Source organism: Caloenas nicobarica, chromosome 2 (genome assembly GCF_036013445.1).
Source record: "Caloenas nicobarica isolate bCalNic1 chromosome 2, bCalNic1.hap1, whole genome shotgun sequence".
Taxonomy (NCBI): domain Eukaryota; kingdom Metazoa; phylum Chordata; class Aves; order Columbiformes; family Columbidae; genus Caloenas; species Caloenas nicobarica.
In genome coordinates this window covers 130990825-131001861 of record NC_088246.1, presented here as the reverse complement: position 1 = coordinate 131001861, position 11037 = coordinate 130990825, and positions in this window count along the sequence as shown.

Sequence of the window (11037 nt, the reverse complement as noted above, 5' to 3'; positions counted from 1 at the left end):
ACTGTATAGGTTTTAAGTTTACTGCAGAGGCAGCCAGTTTCCATATCATAATAAGTCTGAGGTGGGGGGCTCACTTCAAAGAAGACTAAAAGAAAGGGCCAGCAAGCAAGCGAGCTGCTTGCCCTGGTGCCGCAGGATTAGTTCTGTGGACTCACCTCAGCAACCTGCTGCAGCCAGCACAACAGTGAGGAAGGAACAGAAATTAGAAAGAGGGGGGAAACAGGGCTGGAAATCTGATAAATCCATCAAAAAGAATAGATCTCCAAAGATTTGTCTGTCTAGACCAGTGGAAGGCTACAAACCGGAGTTAGTGGCTCATGCAAATGGATACAGTGTGATGAAAAATTACCATGGAGTAATGCTTGGCATAGACAGAGGATTTTATTTTACTTGTAGCACATATTTTATGGATTATGAAGACATTGGAAATCTACTTTCTGTTTTCTTCTTCCATATTCATAGTTTACATTGCTTATTTTACAATGTGTTCAGACACGCATTGTACTTTTTTCTGTCTGCTCCAAACCTTCCTGTAGTTCAAACTGCACTTAAAGCCAAGTCCTGTAATTCAGCATAGTCAGTGTGCAGCTGAAACTTAGAAGTGTGGGGAAGACCTTTAGAATTTTCTTGGAATTAGTGCAAAATCTTCACAATCTTTTCAAAATGTCTTCTTCATGCTTGCAGTGTCCATACAGTGTCCATAAAACCCTAAGGTGGAATCAGCAAGCAGGATCAAATACGATCCCCCCAAAATTAAAATAATAGTGATGGTGATGATGATAACACTAACATGCTTATAATGCTTTCTAATGTCATTTCCTCTTGTCAAATTTTATATCAGTTTCACAAAAGTGTCTGAATAAAGTCACATGGTGGAAAATAACTGCATCTTCTGGCCACAATCAATGGGACTACCTTCAGAGGAAAGACCTTAGCAAAGCAATAGTGACAGCTATACTATCTTAACTGTAGCAGTAGAGGCAAAAAATAATTTCTCAATGTATTTCTTGGCACTTAGCTCTTTCTTTGCATTTATTGAAACAATTGCACTTCCAGTACTTTCTATGTTTTTAATTTAGGCGGGTGATTAAAACATTCTAACAAAGATGAGATGATTAAACATTTTAGCCATTTAAGGTACATTGCTTCCACTACAATAATGAAAACATCTCTCACTAGGGTAAGTGTGGTCAGCCTTATGTTTCATACTACTGTTTCTCATTCCCTTATCTTGAATGTATTTGTAAAGGCTTATAAAAGGCTTCTTGATTTTTTGGGGGGGGGCGTGGGAGGAGTATTGGGTTTTCTAGAATTGGTTTGTTTGTTAGTTTGGAAGGGGTTTTTTAGCAAATGCATCACACCTGTTTGTTTGTTATTAGAAGCCTATGGCTACATCACCAGACACTAAAAATAGGATATTTCCTTTTTTATAGATACTAAAATGTTATGTCTGACTAGAACTTCTGCCTAAAAAGTACCTTCTGGGTTAGTCAAGGTTCTACATGCACACTCATATATGACTTATGGCATTGTAACCCAGCCTCAGGGATAAAATTTACTTGGTGATGTTAGAATATTTTCATTAGAAGCTGACTTCTAAAAATAACTTTCGTTTTTATTGTTATTTTAATGTCAGAAGCAAAAGTGTCTATCCACATCCCAAGCCTCCTGGAGGAATATATGCCTCCCTGAATAAAGGAATTGCAATGCCAAACTAAAAAAGTTCTGATGGACCATGAAGGATGTAGCCTTTCTGATGAGCCATGCTACAGCACAGTGTGCTGCAGAGGAGTCTACAACAGTGTTTTAGATCAGACCAGAAGTGCATTTCTGAACAAATCTCCTGGTTGTTCCCATTCACTATGGTTTGGTTCACAGCACGGAGTGGTCTAAGGGCACATTCAATAAACAATTTTCAGATGAAACCAAGCCAGATGTGTTGAGGAGTGCATCTAGTGTACTCCAGCCACTAACAGGTAGCAAACAGGTCCCAGAACCAGGCACAAACCAGCCCGAAGAAAATCCCCCTTGACACATGCCTGGTCCTCAGCACCAACACATTTGTTCCACTGATCTGCTTATACCACTCTGTACTACCTGCTACTATACGTGTAGCTTCTGTGACCAGCACTAATTTTGCCATGTGGAAGGAAGTTTATGTGAATAAAAACACAGTGGTGGATTTCAGAGCAGATTAAGATCTCCTGGCACAAACAGAAGCGTTGTGTGCTGAACAGCTCGTTTGCTGAGAAGCAGGGCTTCAGCTGAAGCAAAGCGTCTCGGTAGATGGACAGAGAAAGCCCTGATGCTTCCGCACAGGATTGTTTGCTGCACGCTGCTACTTCCCACCAAATCTGTCACTTAGCATTACAACAGACGTCTGTGAGCATGAATGATCAAAAGAAAAGTGTCTGTTTAAAATCAGCACCCTGTGTTCTTGTGAATGTCCATCACAGAGAAATATCTCTTAAAAATTAATGGAAAGACTACTGGAAAAAAATTACATGTATAATGATAAAATGCCAGTTGATAGCACGTCTCTGGAGGGCAACACAGGCCCTTCAGCATTTCTGATTTGCCATTAGAGCAGGACAAGACAGACCTTTGTGCCTGGAAGCTCAAGGGTTGCTTTTTTGCTTTGTTGCTCCAGTTTGATCTGGTAAAAGATACCAGCTCTCCTTACAAGCCTTGACTCGGTTGTAAACTTAGATCATCCAAACTACAACAACAACAGGACAAACTCTGCATAGCGCACATGTAATTTGCAGGGTCAGCGTGAAACTGATCCTGGTTCTTGGATGAAGAGAGAGCTATATATGTTGTGTCACATCCACAGAGCTGCCAGCACCTGCTAAGAACCTTCAACCCAAGCTGAAGCCAAAGTGAGCTGAGGTCAGGCTTCAGGCATGCCAGAATGGATGAAGTCATTGTGTTCAGCGACCCTGGCTAAATGTAGTGGCAATGTATGTATATTGCAAAACCTCAGTCCTCTGTACATCCTCTGTTCCAGTTGTCCTTGGTCCTGCTTTATGGAGGATATGCAGGGAAGATAGCCTTCAGCTGTATGGGACAGCTACAAAAATCGATTTCTACATTGTTAGGTTAGTTACATACTTTGTCTGAATTGCCAGAATTTAGCCCATTAGATTTTCAAGGTTCTCCAGAAGGTGTTAAATATGTCTTAAATTCATCTTTGAAACAAATGTATGAAGTATATGTTATAATACGTATTCAGTTCTACTGATCTCCCCAATGGGAAGGCAAACATTGTAGAAATCTTTACTGAACAGAAGGAGGACTTTGGCATGTCAGCTCTCCACCACTGTATTTGAGGCAACAGGACATTTATTGTTTTAGATCTCTGAGACTTTTTAAAAGAAAATCTTGGATTTTTGGCAGCTGAAGATAACGGCTTTCAATTCAGACAAAAGAATTGTTATTCCTGGTACTCATCCAAAGAATTAACCACAACTTAAAAAGTAATATTCTTCTGTCTGTACCTTAATGCCAGTGAAATATATGTTCTAATTTTGTCCCCCTCATCTTTATTTGTAGATAGATTTGTCATCTTTTGCTTCTTTGGTCATCTTCACTGCATCACACGAGGACGTGGTGTGTGACCTCCCTTCACTGTCTTATTTGGCTGTACACATCCAGGAATTGATATTGTAGCAAAAGGTCATCAGACCTATAAATTAGTATGATCTTTGTGTAGAAACTCATACTCTTTCCCATTAGAGGGACAGCTTCCATTATCTAGTTTGGTGTCCAGCATACTATAGAAGTAAATGCAGCTGTTTAGTTTTGGAGCCAGTAGACAGTTCCCATCATCAGTAGCAAAATGACAACTGTTTTGTTCATGCTATCTGCTTGTCCCCTCTATGTGTCTCTCCTCTTTCCTATCCTTGACCTATCCATCCTGTTCATGGCTCATCACTACTCATGAAACTGGATGGAACTATTTTCAGTTATTCTCTGGAGAGGAGTCACCTTCCTTGCGAGACTCGTCACTTGCAATCAAATCACTGCTGGACTAAGAGATCCCTCCATCTCTTCCCTATCTTTCTGCACAATGCATATGGCAGAAGGATCTCAGTTGTCTTCTTCCAGTTCAAACAAAGCCTGCTCAGGAGGAATGAGCATTCCCATTGCCATCCTTCTCTCCCACACAAATGAGGATCATTTATAGCAATTTACAATAATACAGCTTTGGAAAATATATACTGGAAGAGAAAGTGTTGTTTTAAGAACGATGTGGAATTTTCAACATAAAACTAAGAAAAGCACAGGCAATTTTTAGTGGTAAAATATTTAAATCCCTGCATATTTGACAGATTATTCCACATGAATGATAATGATTTGTTGTAAATGTCACCATAGCAGCTACATATAAATATATACAGTCTAGTCTGACTTCAGAAAAAAGCAAGGTTTATCTTTATTACCTGTTACACCACCAAGAATAGAAACATCCCCTTTGTATTCTTGAGAAAGGAGACCCCAGGTTTGCCTTTTTTTTTTTTTTCATTTAAATAGTGAGAAAACTGCAATGCAAGCTAGCCAGAAAATGTTGGCAATTGCACGTTGGATAGACTTGAGGGGTGAAATCTGAGAATCCCTGAGACAAAAAAGAAGGATGTTGTCAGGAACAGAAACTTATACTCAGTAGCTACCATCCTAGAGACGGCAAAAAAGCCATCAAAATTAATCAGGTTGCCAAGGGACGAGTTGGAAAAGGAGAAAAGGAACAATGAAGAAAATCTTAAGAAGACACTGAAAGGCAGAGGAAGACGAGAGGCAGCGAAAGGAGCAGAGGAAGGGAAGCACCGAGTGGCTCCAGAAGCATTAGGAAATCAGAGGTGGAAATAATTCTGTTGTCCAAAGGAGCCAGTGACCACAGAAGAGAAGGTGGCAATCACCTCAGTGAAAGCACTGCAGGAAAGCTGGTGCAGGGGAAGACAAGTAAAAGGTCAGTCAGGGAGTGAAGAGGAGGTGGGAAATGACAGAGCCTGTGAGGGAACCTCTTTGTCCCTCTGCACTAGTCATCCCCACCTCTGCCCCTCTGGCAGAGGCTGGCTGGGGAAGCAATGGCAAACTGCATGTCTGTTAATACAGCTGAGGGTCCTAATTATGTTCCTTCACAGACAAATCACATTTCTTTAGGCTCATCCTGAGGGGAAAAGAAACCTTCTCATATATTGTGGCTGTTGATCTCATGCTGAGAGCAGGGTCTGACCAAGCTCTTCCTCCACTTAGGCTATTCACACCATCCATCTGAAGGCATTTAAAGGTAGTGCCTAAGCAGGGAGTAGGGTCTCTCCACAGTCAGCAGAACAATTTTATTTAAATATGGTGTGTACATGAGTCGCTTGTAAATTTGAAAATCCTTAAAATACATGTGCAAAATCATAGGAAGAACTATAAAGCTAAAGCATGCACCCAGCAGTGAAGAACACGAACAGAAGTTTAATGTGTTGTCCTTTAAAAGAAGCTAATGTTGTATGCGTTGGTGTGGAAATACCATAGACCCTGTTTCAATTAAATGACTTCATTGAAAGAGCCATAGCACGAAAATCAAATGCTACTATTTATTGAAAGTGATAAATTATCCAAGGATTATAGTTCATAAACACAAGACTTGATGTCTAGGAAAAATGTAATAACTGCCTTAGGTATATTTAAAAAACAAGCTGCTCCATGAGTAGCTAACAGAGCCTGATCCCCTTTGCATTTGTGTCTTATATCCTCTTTATGTTACCACAGTATTAACCCTATTCGTCTCTCACGTCCCTACTTGATAATCCCTTTTGGCACGACAGAGCAAAGCCTGAAGCCTGTCTGGAGCTATGGGTTTACTGGTGAGCTGGCTGATACGTGGCCAAGAGCACCCATCGTGCATCTGTCCGTTGCCAGGCAGAAGCAAAGTTGGATTTGCCAAATGGGGGCCAAGTTACCTGGAAGAACAAATATGGTTTTTTCTCTTCCATCCAACCACAAATTTTCATGGCAGTTATTGGAATTTAACGATGTTTGAGAGTTCTCCTCCTCTCTCAAATGTGGTTGAAATTGGCCTGAATTTTTGTGGGGACAGGAGGGGGTGGGGAGAAGAAAGAGAGAGTGAGGGAGAAAACAGAGCTAAAAATAACAATGTTTGGATTTTTCTAGGCCATTTATCTTGGAATATTAGAAAACGTAATGTGGAACATAATAACTTTTTTTTTTCCACTAAAGACACAGAGTAACGGACATAAATTAATTATTTTTATTTTGATCCAGTAATGCACTTTCATACACACTGACAGCTGAATTTTCCTCAAGTCAGGGTACATGTATATTGAGCTCTGTATTTTTCATCTCCCAAAAGGACGGACAACACAATAGGAAGTCATTTGGCCAGTGCGGGGGAAGAGCACTTTCCAGGGTGTAGACTGTTACGGAGATAAGCCCACAGCTGTGTGAGGAGCGCATCAATACAACCATGTCTGTTTACATCAGCTGAGGATCTGTCACTTATCTGTAGCAGTATGCTTCCCAAGACAGCTTAACAGATTTGGACTTGGTTATATGGCTATTTTAAGAACTCTACAATGGCCCGTAAGAGAAATCTTGCTGTCTTCAGTAGTCTTGTCTAATTGATAACTCTAGGTCCCACAACTATTACTGATACTATGTATTAACAAACTAAGGGGAATGTTTTTAATATCCTGTGCCATTCTGTTCACACTACTCATCATCGATAAAGTTATTTATAATTTTGGGAAGTTAAAAACATTTCTTTAGAATAACTAGGCTCAAAGACTGCTCCACAAGCAGAACCAACCATATCAGTGGGGTGGAACGAAATTCAAGTCCTACACACTTAATGCCAAGATACAGTAGGTCCAGGACAGCCTCCACTGCTTTTGGCATTCTGATGCCGTAAATAAATACCAATTATTATTTTTGAGAATATTATCCTCCCTCAAGTTCATATTTTCCAACACTGGTTTCAGTTTGGCTTACTGCATCTTAATTACTAATCTCTCCTCTCTTTTCCGTGCCTATCGCTATGGCATCCGATTAAATGCTACAGACGTGCAAGACACCGGATCAGCACATGGCAGATGAGATGCAGATGCATCTAGTGAAGTCTTTACTGTTACGTGTGTTGTAATTTATAGTTTTCATCAAGTGTCACTCAAAGGAAATAGATTTACACACATACACATTTATGCCTGTCTTTCCTCTTACTCTCACACATTTATTTCTTTACTTTCTTTTTCTATCTCGGTATATGTCTACTGTTCTGTTGTTCCAATTCATAAAAGAATGGCAACATTTTAAATGTTTAGATGTCTACAGTGAAAAAGCAAAAGAAAATGGATCGGTGTAAACATTCACTTTGCAGAGAACTGTAATGGGCAATGGCCAATGCAAATGCAGCAAAGAAGCCAAAACTTCCAAATTTCACTGTCTCCAGTGTACATCAGCCTAATGGTCATTCCATCAGGAAAAGCATGGATAAATTAGAAATCTAATTACATTGACTTTCAGAGGTGATTTTTACTTGCTGTCACTCCAAAGTGAGCAATACAAAATTTCAGAATATAATCTTAGTGCCTACAGTACCTGGTTCTCATTGTTTAAAATTAATGACAGCGCATCTGTCCACAGTCCAGATCTCAAAACACCAGAGTTTTCTGTTTTGTTTCCACAGGAATGTTGGGGGATACATGAATGGGGCTGAGAGTTTTGTTCAAACCAGTTTTTTACATGTATAGACTGTTTCACATTGAAAAAAATTGAAGGATCATATGCATGGTGAATGAACAACTTTATTTATAGGGAAATATCTGTTTTGTATGTTCTTAATTTATTACACACACAGACACTTTCTGAATATATCATATGGGCTATTGTACTCCAAATACACTTTACAGACATCTACCAACACAATAATCAGTTGTGTTTACATTACAATCAGACTTGACTCATGCCTGTAAAGTCATCCCATTTTATGTATTTACACACAGAGTTTCTCCCTGCCCTTTCCCCCAACAGACCACATAAAATCTCAGAAATCATTCATAAATTCTGAAGTCAAATCTGCAAAAGTTGTAAAATGTCGGGCTTAAGGCTGCTGCTTAAACTAGAAGAATAACTGGTAGTGGGGATTAGGAGGTGGTGATCTGTGGACTGACTCTGGGGGAAGAGCTGGGGTACTCAGTGCATTTTAGCACAAGAAACAGGAGAGAAAATAGAATGGTGACCCTCAGGCATCCCAAGTCTGTGGGACGGGCAAGGAAAACTGGGATTTTAAGAAATGACAAAAGAGAGCAAGCTTCTACTGCCATTATGTTTTTTGTAGGCAGTGAGTTAAAAATACTTCAGACAAATGTAAGGCTTGGATGTGCAGCTCCAGGAGCTGAAGCTCAGCTACCTGTATTCTAAATGTCAATCAGCTGGGTTTCTACAAGTGGAAATTATGACTTATTCTGTGTGAACAGGTTTGCTCTTGCAAGTCTTTCAAAGATGGAATTTTTGAACAGGAATTTTTCATGAAATTTGAATGAAATACCATTGGGATGCAAAAACGGACCAAAGAGGAAAAAAATGAAAAAAGCCCACACAAAAACACCCCAAACACAAACAAAAAACCAAACAAACAAAAAACCAAACCAAACAAAAAAAACCACAAACAAAACACAAAGCTTTGGGTACAGACAGCAGCCAAAACACTTAAATTCCATGTCCTTAGTGCTGCCACAGTACTTGTGTGGCTGATGTGGAGGAATTCATATTTTTATTATACAGCTCTACAGGAGGTTTATTTAATGACTTGAAAACAGTGGAAAACATGTCACCTCCTCAAACACTCTCCAGTCTATCTGGAAGGCCAAGTGACTTAATCTACAGTACAACAGTGTACCAAAGTACCATTTGAAGCATTAATGGCCCCTCTGATTTGACACAAAGCACTAGGAAGAAAAACCAAACAGGGAAAGATCACAGGAGTTCACAGGAACATGAATTCACTGAAAATCATACAGAGGTTGAATTTAATTGGCAATCATAATGTTGTCTTGTCAGGTCTAACAGTGACTCACCAAGCTAAAAATCTACATGCAATAGTACAGTATTAAAAAAAAAAAAAAAAAAAAAGTGCGGTCAGGAAAAGCATCACCGAAACCTCACAAGCAGATATCTGGCATGGAAGTGCTAAAATAGACACTTTGCCAAATACTGGTGGGCAAGGACAAATGTTGTTTTCATTCAAGTTTGTAAAATGAAAAAAAAAAAAAAATCATTCTGGGATCCATTATTTACAGTTGTACTTTTTCTGTAAACTTTGCCTGTATGAAAGGTAACATGCACGTTGTTTATTACCATTTTAAATCAGTGAAGTTAGGATTTTCTTCCACTCTGAAGTGAATCTGGTGCATCAGAAAGACTTCAAATGAAAAGTAAGCATAAAGAGTTTAAAAACACAAACATCACAAAATTATAATTCATTTATGCAAAAAGCCCTCATAAAAGCATTGTAGTGTTGTGATGAATACATTTCATATTAAAAAAAAAATCTTGCAGCAGCTTATCTTTTTCCTGTGTTCTTTAAAAGTTGCGATTTCAAATTTCAAAATGCTTTCCGATGTCAATGACAATCTTAATAGAGTCCAATTAGTTCCACAGGGCACTTTCTAATGCACAAGCTCTTGGCTTGATTGCAGTGAATGGTGGGTATTTCCTGTCTTTAAGTCCACATATGGATTGAGTAAGGCAGTGGCAGAGAGACTACTGTTTTCCTTCACTACATCTTCATTTCTTTTTCACAGGCTAAGCCTTTTTTGTTTTTCCTGGCTCTGTTGTCAAAACATTGACCAGAGTTTTGGCTCATGGCATCAGAATATGAGGCCAAAACAATCCTCTGTAAACCAGTGTGGCAAAATGTATTTTAAATCTATACATTCACCATTCAACCAGGGGAGTAACCACGCCACTGTGGTTTAAAAACAACATGGGTTTGCCCCCAGAATGGTTTGATTTATTTGACAAGCTTTTTCAAGCTGGGTATGTCAACATTTAAACTGTTTTGAGGCTTGGCTTCCTACGTCACATGTACGGCAAGTATTAAAACACACTCTAATCATTTTCAGTCTCTATTAAACTAGACAAGGTGAATGCATTGTGCATTCTTCAGGATTTCTCTCAAAACCTGCCAGTCTCTCTGAAGACAGGCTACAGTGATTCTTTTTATTTTTCCCTCAAAAACATTAAATTGGAACCTTTTGAATATTATCGTTGTTACATCCTTTTTGGAAAATACATCTTTACAATAAACATGTAGAGTTATTTCCAGTTCCTGACATACAGAAGTCCAACGTAAAACACTAAAAGATTACACATATTAAGGGATTCTTCTGAAAATGTAGCATAATGCCCAAGTACATTGTGACTTATTTTCCTGTGTTGTCGGGTTCCTGTAGGGATTCTCTTTCCTCAGGGGCAACTGGGAATACAAATGAAATCCCAGCTGTAAAACTGAAATCAGGACAAGACCAATTTTGCACACATAATCGGGAAAATTAAAGTATAGACGTGGTGTGTGGTAGATTAAATAATCTCTCCAAACAGAATCTAATAGTTTAAGTACTAGGATGTAATTCCTCTGAACCAGAATTCCAGTATGATTTACTTCCAATGTGTTTCATTCCATTTTTTGCATTGGGTACCACAGCACTGAGCCGAGCCTCTGTCAGTGTAGGTTGCATGGACATGATCTACATAACAGCCACCTACAGAAATAGCTGCACAGGCACGCAACAGTACGCCTGAATTCAGGGTGAGTGGTGGTTCTACCTTGAACCGGCTATAAATGATCCGTGTGACATTTGAACCAAATTTAAATATCCCACCTGGATTTACTCCCAAACTGCACAGCGGGACCCAAAGAACAGGCCAGAAAGTGCCTTTCATTGGTAAATAAAACATAAACTTTCTCAGCCAAACCTGTTTCATTGTGTGTGATGCAGAAAGCTTTACGGGGCGGGGGGGGGGGAG